This window comes from Miscanthus floridulus, chromosome 9, assembly GCF_019320115.1.
Source record: "Miscanthus floridulus cultivar M001 chromosome 9, ASM1932011v1, whole genome shotgun sequence".
Lineage (NCBI taxonomy): Eukaryota > Viridiplantae > Streptophyta > Magnoliopsida > Poales > Poaceae > Miscanthus > Miscanthus floridulus.
Window position 1 is genome coordinate 44,960,978 of NC_089588.1, and position 12,625 is coordinate 44,973,602.

Here is a 12,625-nt window from a genome sequence, read left to right on the forward strand (position 1 = left end):
GTCCTCTACACCATAGTGTATCCCTATTCTCGAATCCATCACCGTTTGACTGTTTCCCCTTCGTTTTTCTTTTTCCGGTCGGTTTTCCAGTCAGGAGCACCATGGCCGGCCATGTTCTTCGTCTTCTCCGGCCATCCCGTCGCCCTGCGCGTCTCCTTCGGGCACATCGCGCATCGCGGCCATCCAGTGCCCCCCGCCGCCGCCCCCTGGTGCGCCATGCATCCCCCGGCCCACGGCGCCGCCGCCTCCTGGTGTGCTGTGCGTCCTGGGCCCGCAGCTCCGCGTCCAGGCCAGCAGCCGCCGACCCTGCCTGGGCCTGCGCGCGGTAGGAGCCGGCCAGCTCGCCCCTGCCGAGTGCCCTGCAGCCGGCTGGCCATTCCCGGCCTTCCCTTCCCTGCACGGTAGCAGCAGTCAGCCGACCCACCGTGGCTGCTACTGTGTACGTACGCAAGGAGCACTGACAGGAAGAAGAAGAGGAGGTAGAAGATGCAAGTTTGTCACCAGTCTTTAACTAATCGTAGTTTACTCGTTTTAATTCTGTTTCAGTTCGTTTCAGTTGCGTTAGTTTCATGTCGTGGAGATCTACGCAGTAGAGTTATTAGTTTTCATATCACATGTTTACGAATTTATTTTATTAAAATATTAATTATGCCTATAATTAATTAATCGCGGATTAATTAAAGTCGATTTAGGTTTTCGATTCGATTGCGCGAGTTTCATCGCAGTGTGCGATACGTGTTAGCAGCGATGTTTAACATGTCTCACATCTTGGAAATTTATAAGTTAAATATTAATTTGATTAAGGATTATTCAATAACTTTTAATTAAAAGCAATTTAAGTTCTAATTCCGTTTTACACCGTTTAAGTTGCGTTTGGTTCATGCTGACGTGAACTATATGTTAGGAGCAATGTTTTTCATGTCACATGTTTTTCCATATATAGCTAAATATTAAATTGATTAGTATATTTGCACACTAGTTTGGAATTAAAAGCAATATAGCTGCTTAACCTTGATAATTTATACCTAAAAGTTAATATGATTCATTGTTAACTTAAAAGTGTTTCTAGAATATAATTTGATTAGTTGAACAAGATACATATGTGATAAGTACGAGTAGATGATGTCACATGCTTAATTCCTTTGCGAAGGTGAATTTTAATTTGTTTAATAAATTATGTGATAACATTTATAAATAATACATGATTAGCTTTAACTCGACTTTTAAAACTAAATATGTTGTGATTAATCTAAATCAATATTGCTCATATAGTTTTTCTTAGCTAACCTAAAACAAGCTCGTAGTTGTTCTTTTATAATATAATATAAATCTTTTGATAGTGGGTTTCTTTTAACCGTAGCTCCTTTCTTAGTGTCTTTTGCGTTCTCATAACCGTAGCATCGAGCCGTTCTTGTCGCGTTACTTTTGTTTCGGCGTGTTCTACGCAGTGGCGTTAGTGGTTCTCATGTTACTCAAATATGTTTTGGCAGTTAAAAAGTTAATTGTATTAATACTATCAATTGCATTGTTTTCGGAATATAAAGTCAATATAGGTTTTATACTACGCTCTTTCTTAAGCAATGAATCAAGTTGATTAATGAAAATATTTACATGTGTTTCTATAGTTAAAATAAGCTAAATGGATAGGTTTAATTTTCCGTTGCACCGAAAATCCTTCGATAGTCGCTTTTTCGTTGAATCGCATATAGCGTGTCTTTTGCGTTTGTGTGTTCATAGCGATACGCCGTTTTGCTTATTTTATTGGTTGGTGTACTGTTCTCATATATTCTTGTTTGTATGCCATGTATGGATGTTCGTGTGGTGATATATGGTTCAGTCAATCGGTGAGGTTTACGTGGTGATTAAGAAGCTGTTCTCTGAAGACTAGAAGCTGAGAATTGGAAGCAGAAGATTGAAAGTTGAATACTAAAGGCTTTTTGAGCGTATTGCTTTGGGGGAAAAGCAAGTTAAGGCAAGTGTACCAAAGGCCCCTTGTTACCTATGAACTATTACCATTCATATTCATGCATGTGTTTAATTTGAAATGGCTTTAAGGACTTTACCTAGATGAATACTTGTACCACATATCCTTGATACCTATGGTTTTTGGGTAGGCATTTTGGATAGATGCTGCAGCGCTTAACATAAAATAATTATTAAACATGATTAAAGGCTATATGCAATGTGATAAAATGGAGCTTTTTAGCAACAGATAGTGGGCTAGAGTACGGGGTTGAGTACTCTAGTGCCTCTCCATAAGGACTTAATCCTGAAGCGGCAACCTAGGAAGGTCCGTACAACCCCGAGTGTCATATGGCTCTGACTTTAACCTGTTAACTAGTTTGTACTAGCTCGTCTGTTGCTCCAGTAAGGGTAAGAGGGTATCTTTCCTTTTTCTGCTAGGGTGTGTACCGTGCTGCGATGCCCACGTGTACCATTCCTTTGTAGCTACGACTTGTTAGTGCAACTAGCTAAGGGTTTCATAGTGAAACCTTGCCACACTTCCTGGGAAGAGGTGTAGTGGGCCTTGCAAACCCCGGCATTGGGAATCATGGCTCGGTTGGGTAAAGATGTACAATTTCTGTAGAAATATTTAACCTGTTATAACAGCCGTGCTCACGGATATGAGCGGTCTGGATCCTTCAAGATTAGTGGTTACTGTGGATGGTGGATGGCTGGGAATTGAGATAAACTTGACTATACTTTAATATCACTTGGGAATTGGGATTGTTCACTAAAGTAGTGATACAAGATGCTAAAACTGGATCAACTAAAATTGCGAACCACAGTCAAACAGTGTCAAGCCTTTTGAGCCTCATAGATCCCTTTGATATACTTGCTAAGCATGGTGAGCTTACACTTTCTTTACATCCAATAAAAATCCCGGATGGGTACCAGATTACCAGTCTGAAGGAGTTAGGCTTGTGGTCAACCAGTCAGTCGTCCCTGTGGATTTGGAGTCTTCGCCTGAAGATCGGAGTCGACTTTCCGCTGCATATACTCTAAGGTTATTTTCCTTTTACTAATTCGTTATGTAATAAGTATTGTCTCTTGATATTACCCTTATTTGTGGCTATATGTGAGATTTGACTTCCTGGGCTCACATATAGTGTGTATCTGGTTTTGTCTTTAAAACCGGGTGCTACAAGAAGCTATTTTATTTACATGTGACTCTAGGACCCTGGCTAACCTAGCAGGCTATGAACCAAGACCGCCATATGACTAGACAAAACCTCTAGAGATCCTTGGACACCCCGTACAAATTTGGATTGAGTTATCGAAGAAAACAAAAGGATGACAATTCCTTTTGCAAGGTTCTATGGAACAACTACCCCGATCAAGAAGCAACACGACAGAAGTTTGGACTTCGAAGGCAGCACCCCGCCTCATCACCGACCGAGCAACACCTTAATCTCGGGGACAAGATTCCTGTAAGGGGGGTGGACTGTAACAAACCGGATTTTTGGAGAAGCCAAAAATACGATCTTTTTAAAGTTTTTCCTGCAATGTGTGAAGCATGTAGATGCTAGGTCAAACAAAGAACAATTTATAAATAAATTGTTGCATACATATAGTGTTGCTTGTAGGAGCTTGCCAGAGTTCCTTATTTAGTTTAGGGTTTTGTGTTGGAGAGCACAAGTCCGTAGCAAATCCTTTTGACTCCTTCTGGAATCTCTCATGAATCCCTTGACCTAATTTCTATAATCAACCAACTATCTTCATCAACTCAATGCCTGTGAGTTGCCAACCCTTGACATGGACCCCACTACCCCTAGTTGACCTCTAGCGGACCCCACCAGGAGGTGTACATGTTGGCGACACATGTATACAATACACGAGCCTTGGTTTATTTAGAAAATAGGAAATAGAAATAGAAAAGGAAGGAAATGGTAGGGGGAAAAAGAAATGGCCAAAACAGCCCAAGGGGACAGCAGGCCCAGCCAGCCTCTCCCACTCGAAGTTGTGGCCCAGCCTGGCCCGCCAGCCCACTCGCCAATCCTCCCTTCTGGCCCACTCGTGCACACGTGGCCTGCTTGGCCAAACCGGCGCAGCAGCCCGGCCTGCCCCTCTCTCCTCCCTTCGGCCCGCCTCGCCAGCGCCTTGCCCCAACCAGGCCGCTGCCACTGCATGGCCCAGCCCGGCCAGTAGCCGAAGCCCCCACTCCAACCCTAGGGCGCACGCGCCCTGGCCTCCAGACGCCGCCGCCGCTCGCTCTGACATGCGCCCTGCACGCAAGCTCACGACCCCACGCGCCTCGGCTTCCATGCCACTTGATGCGCGCCGTGTGTCTCTGCCCATGCACGGACGTCGAGGATGGACGGAGCCCCTAGAAGCCCTAGCCACTCGCCCTATAAATACCGCAGTAGTCGGCACCCTCGACCACTCCCTGTAGCCACCGCCGCCCTGCTTGCCTCCGCCTCCGTCGCCCGCGAGCGCTGCTCCGAGCCTCACCACCGGGAGCGCCTCTAGCTCGACAGTGACAGTGCCACCGTGCAGCCCTCCTAGTCGAACTCCGTAGTCACGGCCTCAGCCAGCCACCATGGCCACACCGTCGGTGCCTCGCCGCGCCGCACCGCAGCCAGCCACGACGTTCAGAGCCCGCTCGCGCGTCGCGTGCGCCGAGGACAGCAACGCCGAGCTGGAGCTGTACCACGCAAAGGGACACGCCCCAGCGGCCACGAACATCACGCCGTCCTCGCCACGACGCGTCCGCGAGGACCACCGATGGAGCCACGATCACGTCGAGCTTCGCCCCATCCCCAAGCACCGCGTCCATGACGAACCGCCGAAGCCGCGTCCACGCCCAATGTCGTCCTCGCTGTTCGAGCGGCAACCACGATGCCTCGCCTCAGCATCCATGCTTTATCGCCCTCTGCGCCTCGCCCGCGTCCTCGCCGAACGCTACGGCCATGTTGTTGCGCACGCCTTCGTCCACGACGCCCGGAGCTGCAGAAGTCATCGCCCTTCCCAATCGCGCAACCACCTCACCGACCTTTGTCCACGACGTCGTCCACGTCCTCACCGATTGCCGCGCTACGTCCACGCCCGAGGTAGCCCGCTGTTTCCACCACACGCACGACCGAGCCATGCCCCCCTGGATGCACGCCATGTTCGCACCCACAAACATGAGCCAAGTTGTAGCCTTGATGAGCCCCTAGCAGCTAGGGAACAACAGTCACCACCACGGCGCCATGCACTCTCGCCATGGCCAGGACACGGCCATGGTGGGGCCGTTCCGCCCACACCCGGAGGGTAGGGTTAGGGGAAAGCCCACCATGACCCTCGCCTCACCCTAGAACACGCCCTGCCTTAGCCGTAACTGAAGATGAACCCTGACCGCCCTAGCCACTTGACCTTGCCGGCATAGACGCGCTCCGGAGCGCTGCTGTGCCACGGACCTTCCCACCGTCTCCGGCCACCTCGCTCGTCGGGATTGCATCGTCGAGCATCACCGTGAGCCCTCGAACACCGCCAAGTAGTTGGACAACCCCTAGTGCCTTAGCCTGACACCGTTCGCAACCACCTCGCCAGGCCACCATGTCCCCCCTTGCCGCAGCCATGGCGAGACTGTTTCCGACGACCCCGGCCACCGTATGGCTCGAGAAGAGACTGATGGAGCTCGCCGTCACCCCTTGAGCCTAGCCTCATAGTTGGATGATGTCCTAGGCTACCCAAACCACCTCGCCGATGTTTCTGAGATCTCGCCGGTGCTTCGCTGCATTCCAGGAGCCACCACGGGCTCCGCCGCGACCATGGTCACCGGCGTCGCAACCCATGACCCCGTCCTAACCCAAATCAAAGATAAGGTCCACTTTTGACCTCAATCGCACCCTACAGCCGCCTCGCCACCGATCCGCTCACCGTCGGTGAATGCGTCGCCGCGAAGAAAATAGAGGAGGACAGAAATATGTAGCAGCAGCGTGCCAGCGGACTCGTTCCACCGCGAGCCAGGAAGGGAGAAGGAGAAGTGGACATGGTCCACCGCGGACCGTGTCTGCGGTTCATGGACTGGTGTGGCCTAGTTCATCGTGAGCCGACAACATGCACCCAAGCCTGTGAAGGGCCCAGACCGAGCCACGTGGCCTCCATCCATGCGCGACACGTGTCCGGGCTGGCCTAGCCCAGACCGGCCCGTGACCCTGTCCATTAAGCCCAATAAGAGCCCAACCTGCGACTAGGCCCACCTGTCAGTCACTGTTACCGCTGGACCAAACCTGCGCTGCCACGTGTCAAGCCCCAGTTCACCCCTTCCTTTTTTCTTTTTCAAGAAAATGATTTAACCTTTGGAAATTCATAGAAAATTCATACGACCTCAGAAAAATGTGAAACCAGTTCCCACATTTTTCTAAAATCGAGCCCTACAATGTAGACCAACCTTAAGTACTTTTGACCCCTCAAAATTGAAGAGCCCACTCTTTGCTTGCGCTCACACCGTTTGCGCAAGACACGTACGATGCCCTGGAATGCCACCATATGGTTCCAAGCACCCCTCGGCCATGATCTATGACCAAGCCACTGACTCGACGCTTTTAGCCATGCCTGGCCAACCATGGCCAATTGTAGCCGCGCAAGACTGGCCAATCGAATCTATGGTAAGCCATTGTTGGCCATTACTGGCCAAATGCAAGTCGTGACCTTCTGGGACAAGCCATGATATCCCTTGGACAACCATGCCCTTGCTACACAATCGAGCCATAGTCGATATCTTACCGTGACCATAGAAAGCCCCCGTCTTCTATCTTTCCATATACATATGTTATCTCCGATATGCTCCGTCCTTACAACCCATCTATATGTCTGCCATACAGGAATTCACCTATCACCCAGCTATGGAATGTGCTACTCCGCATTCGCGTCGAGTTGCTACGTCTTTCGGTCGTGTTTGGTTCTTATCGCTGGTTGTTGGTGTTGTTGCCTGTGTGCCGAGCCTTCGAGCTGGCTGAGGGATCGTACCTCGTTCGGACGTTACGATCGCGAGATCTGTCTCGCCATGACCATGATGCTGAGTGTAACTCGACCCCTCGCTTTTTAGTTGACTTCATAGTACCACGAGTGTTAGCTCCTGTCTTCGGCCCTAGAACATGGTCGTGATGGATTTGATGTCGATACTAACATCAATGCGGATATCACCCGCACGCTTTGAGCCCTCCATGACCAAGTCCTGTGGGAGATGACCTAGGAGATAACAATCATGGAACGATGGATGCCAACTCGTTGGTGTAGCTTGTGGCCATGAGTTCGCCTCGCCATGACCATGGAGCTACGCCAGTCTTTTGCTTTTACTTGCCTCTTCGTGCACAAACCCCCGTATGATTGTACCTTGTATGACCATCACATTTCTTTGATTCCCATGGTGACAACCGCACCGCTATGAATTAGAGAGACGTCTTAGTGCCAGTGCACCTAAGTCGGGTACCCTACGAGTGGTTTGCGCACTTGGTGTTTGTCGCTTCCTTCCGATGCCCCGTCTTTCGTCGTGGCGCGAGTGTTGGAAGAAGTAGACCTTGTCCCTTGTTGTTCTTGCTCTTGTTGCATAGATAGCCCGCTCTGTTCGATTCTGTCTTGCCCATGACGATTGGATCAAAGACCGGACTATTCCTTTTGGGTTAGCGAAGCTATGGTCTATGTCGTACCTCAGACCCGTGCGTGTCGACCCGATCGACCGTCTAAAACCATCTTTCCCGAAGATGTGTCTGAGAACATGACATGGATGTGCCTAGCTAACCCCCGCATCTTTTGCCATGTTGAGTGACTCTCTTCTCGGCTCCCGATGTTATTGTGTCGTGTGGGTCGAGGGGAACCGTTGATGTCCAATCTCCTTGCGCTACCACTTTCCACCATAGCAGGCGAGCCGAAGTACGTTGGAGCCAAGTTACAATAGTATTAATCATTCTTGTTTGCTACTCGTGTCCAATTGTGACTTGCGGGATAAGGCTATAAGAGTCGAACCCCGTCGTTCTTCTTTCTTGGGGCCCGACTTCCAATCCCCGTCAATTCAATGACATCGGATCGAAAGATCATGAGCCGTGGTGTTTGCTCTAGATAAGCTCTGGCTTAAACCGTTTATCATAAAGCCATACCGGCTTTGCCATGACTTAAGCTTGTGCTCAGCATACCACCACTCGTGTTTCCTTGGCCCATGGATCAGACATCAGCCAAGAGGGCCAAGTCATTTCCTCTTTGTGTTCCTTCTGGGTCTTGTCGCCTTTTTGGAATATTGTTTGTTCTCTTGCCTTGAGTGAGTTTTGGGGGTAATTGCCTCGAGGACAACGTTGGATCGGAACCCGATGGAGAAGGAGGACGTGATCGACGACATGACCCTGCGAAGAGAAGACCTTGCTGATCGACTACATCAACTAACGAAGATTTGTACCACTACTACCTCGACATCGCAGGTGTCATGGCAGCACCCTCTTTTAGAGAATCCTATTAGACATTGCATAATATCTAGAACTGCTAGCGCTTTATAATTATTCCTTTGCTAGTACTTTGATGCATGCTACTACCTGAGCCATTATTACCCTGATGCAACCCACTCTACCATGTCACCCTACTTTGCGCATTCGCTCGCTTATATATGATTACTTGCCTGCTTGCTTGCATATTACACCACTATACTTATTATTAACTCCACTTCGCATTATATCAGGGATGTGATGCTGGTGTTGAACCCCCTGGTTATGGTTTGGTTATGGGTGCCAGACTTGGTGGTGTGTGAGCGTGCTGCGTGTGTCTTGGGTGCGTGGAGAGTGAGGGTTGTGTCGACCGAGCTGGAATAATGATGAGCCTCAAGCGAGTCTTGCCATGTGGTGCTACCTGGGCACTTGGATATGGAATACCTGTGGCGGGTAAATGGTAATTGGAGGTGGCCTTGGGTGTGAACCTCGGATAGGTGGAGCCCGGTGTAGAGGTGCTATGGTGGCACGTAAAATGGAAACCCTGATGAAGACATTCTAGCTTGGTCAATCCCTAAGGACTTACTAGTACTCAGACTCACCGGGAATCCTTTACATCCCACTCGACCTATATGGTGCGGGACGGTCGGACTACTTGGTAGAGCGATGCCACTAATGCTAGGCGAACGTGTGCAAGGAGGTACGGGGCGCGCGGTTTTTCCCCCACACCCTTCCGAGACTTCAGGAGGCCTTGTGGACCCGGCTCTTGACATCCGGAGGGCCCCGGCTCTGTCTATGACTCACAGTATCAGCCATCCCAGACTATACTTGGGATGTTCCAGGGCTGAGAGGTAGGGTGGCATCGTTCTAGGCTAGCAAGCGATCGGAATTCTACCTAGGAGATACATGGCTCCGAGGATGGCTAATCTTGTGGGTATGTAAAACCTCTGCAGAGTGTTTGGTTGATCGATCGATACATATGCTGACTTGTCGGCTATGGACCTTTCCTGGGTTTCGCTTAAACTAGATAGGAGATGAGTCCTTCTTTCCTCCCTCCAGGGTTGGGGTATTTTCTGGTCGTGAGCCTTGGGGGCTGCGGGCCGTTGAGACAAGGCCAAGAGGGAGTTGGCCTATCGACCTGAGTGTGTGAGATGAGATATGGTGTGGTGGTATGGAGATGGTTTGGGATGGATGGTTGGTGGATGGATATGGATGGTGTGGTGGTGAATGTGTTAAAAATTGGATATTATTATATTACTAATGTTATTTACTTCTCATGCGCTAAGGATGCAAACCACATCCAAATATTAGGATCGCCAGATCCCTTGTTTATCTTTTCCACTAAAGCTCATCGGTGCTGACCATGGCCTGCACACATCTGGCGGTGTGCAAATTTCCTGCTTCTCAGAGATGCTGACTTTAAAAGGATTAGGAGGTCTCGTGCCTACGCTCAAGTTTGGTTCGGAGATGGAATCTACGATGCACTACGCCAACTCTGATGATGCCCGTGAAGGAGGAGCCTTCACTCGATAGTCTTCCGCTAGATTAACTCTGTAATAGGTGTGTTCCCCAGTGACGTAATATCTTGTATTCTTGTAATCTTACGATGTATGACTGTGACATCGACTGAAATAAGATAATATGATGGAATCAGTTCTTGGTTTTATCATATTAAAATTCATTCTGTGGATTTTCCCTTCAAGGAAAATTGAGGATGTTTCATCATGCTTGTCCCTTCTTTTTCTTTTGAAGGGGAGGTGAGGTTTGATTCGGAGTCCCTTGCGTGAAGTGTTGTGAGGGTGCTCTTTTGTTTTGACCTCGCGCCTGTCCCTTCCTTTTCTTTTGAAGGGGTGGTGAGGTTTGATTCGGAGCCCCTTGCGTGAAGTTTTACGAGGGTGCTCTTTTGTTTTCATCTCACACCTGTCGCTTCTTTTTTCTTTTGAAGGGGAGGTGAGGTTTGATTTAGACCCCCTTGCGTGAAGTGTTGCGTGGGTGCTCTTTAGTTTTGACCTCACGCCTTGTCTTTTGTTTTCTTTCGAAAGGCAAGGTGAGGTTTGGTTAGGAGTCCCTCGCGTGGAATGTTGTGAGGGTGCTCTTTTGTTTTGACCTCCCCCTTGTCTGTTGTTTTCTTTTGAAAGGCAAGGTGAGGTTTGGTTAGGAATCCCTCACGTCGTAATGTTGCGACGGTGCTCTTTTGTTTTGACCTCCCTCCTTGTCTTTCATTTTCTTTTGAACATGCCCTCACGGTGATGACAAAACAATCAACAACGCTTAAATGCATATCCAATGGTGACAAAATTGCATTTGGTATTACAATATATTTACTAATTGGGCCTTAATATACACCATACATACACCATACATATATAATCGTTACATCCATACATCATGTCCACAAACAAGAGTACTCTTTACAATAACAATCAATGCTAACATAACAACTGTGTGAACTGATGTACTAACACAAGTGGTATATAGATTGCAGAATAAAGGTACTGCTCTCTACAGACTTACATAACAAAAACTCCTATGTGTCACTCCTACTGCAAGGCAAAGCTTCCTTCAGATTGGTAGCCAATGCACCATGGAACCCCTCTTTTTCCTCCCTTATCCATTGCAGGAAAATTGTTGAAAAGTACTCAGACTCCACAACCTGCACAAAGCAGTAGAATTAATAGTATTCAACATACCATTTCTTTTGTTAATAAGCCAAAATTGGCCTATATATACAATCAAAAGAACTGAGTACCTGAACAAAGACATGTCGTAACAACAAAATACAGCAAATGCACCTTTACTGCTCTTCTAATGACTCCAAGAACAAGGGAAAATATGGAACATAGTAAGGCATGTTCATATGCAGATGCCCTCTTGGTCTATGATAGCGGATGACACAAGCATGTATGACATGAACCTTTCTGTGGTCCATGTCATATGCAATCAGTGTTTTTTCCTCCCCAACAAAATAAATAAAATTCCATTCTAGGTGAACTATAATCACTTTGTAGTCTGCATCACAAAGCTCAGAACCAAATTCAATATTGTTCTGTCCAAATAGCTCCTGTGTGCTCACAACATGCTTCAATCTCCATTTATTAGTACCATAGTCTTCAAGTATCCACACTGAAAGCTGGGACATATTGTGAATAGCGGCACAACACAAACACAAGTGACCCTGAGTTTGATGGATGGAGATTTCAGCACCATGTGGTTTAGGAATTGTCCTCCATGTCTTTCCCTCCATATCCACAGCAACTATCAAGAGTACTCAAGCATGTGTATAAAACCATTATGAAAAACACATCTCGATTTTGAACATAGTACAATACCCTAGCCCCGTTCAGATTCCTTAAAGATCCAAGCTGCAATTTTAGATGAGTAGATCTCCACACCTACGCACGCACCCTCCACCTGCAGACATTCAATCACATGGAAGTGTGAGGACACTATTGGATCGAAACCCAAGTGAGCCTCACTAGCAGAATGGATGCTATGTGGTAGTACAAGCCACTTCTTGGTCGTCGGATTGCAGAGAACATAGCGACATAATCTATGAGGCCCAAGACACCAGCAGAGGATGAGGCCGCTGTACCAATCTGAGACTAGGACTTTGTCAAGAGGGAAGGGCATGAAGGACAATCAGTGTCATTCACTGGTGATGCTGGTGAAGTGGCGATTGTCATTCCACCAGCTGCCAAAGAGGAAGCCGACAACAATCTAGGAAAGCTCCTTACGGTGGTCAAGGTCGGAGATGACGCGCTTCTAGGAGCGATAGATAGACTTGCAGTAGCACAAGGACCGAGCGGGGAGGTGGCGGAGGATCTCAACAAGCACATGGTTTTGTGAGGCTACCCACTGCATTCCTCCTATTGGGGGCCTCCTCCATCTGGAAGAGCTAGGACACCACCCGCTGAAGAGATGAGGTTGTCCTGCCATGCAATTGTATCAACCAACATTAGCAAGTAGATGAGTTTTGAGGAGAACGACCAATGATGGAAGTAAATAATTATTGCCCTTGCCTTTGGATCTGGCGGCGATGAGCACGAGCAACCACGCTGGTGACAACAGTAGCTCAGTCGCTGGTGGATCTGTGCGGGCATGCCGGTGAGGTGCATCGGCGCGGAGCAAGAGCTGTACTGCCGATGATTGGTGGCTTGCATGCCAGTGAGTATGGATGGTGTCGCCATTGAGCAGTGTTGACCAGGTATGGAGGTGAGGAACAACAGCAA

At 48.5% G+C, this 12,625-nt stretch overlaps 1 pseudogene; it reads left to right on the forward strand.

The window, feature by feature from the left end:
- The first annotated feature begins 4,540 nt into the window (after positions 1-4,540).
- The window catches only part of LOC136479778 (probable cinnamyl alcohol dehydrogenase 1), a 36,594-nt pseudogene continuing 28,509 nt past the window's right edge, over positions 4,541-12,625 (forward strand).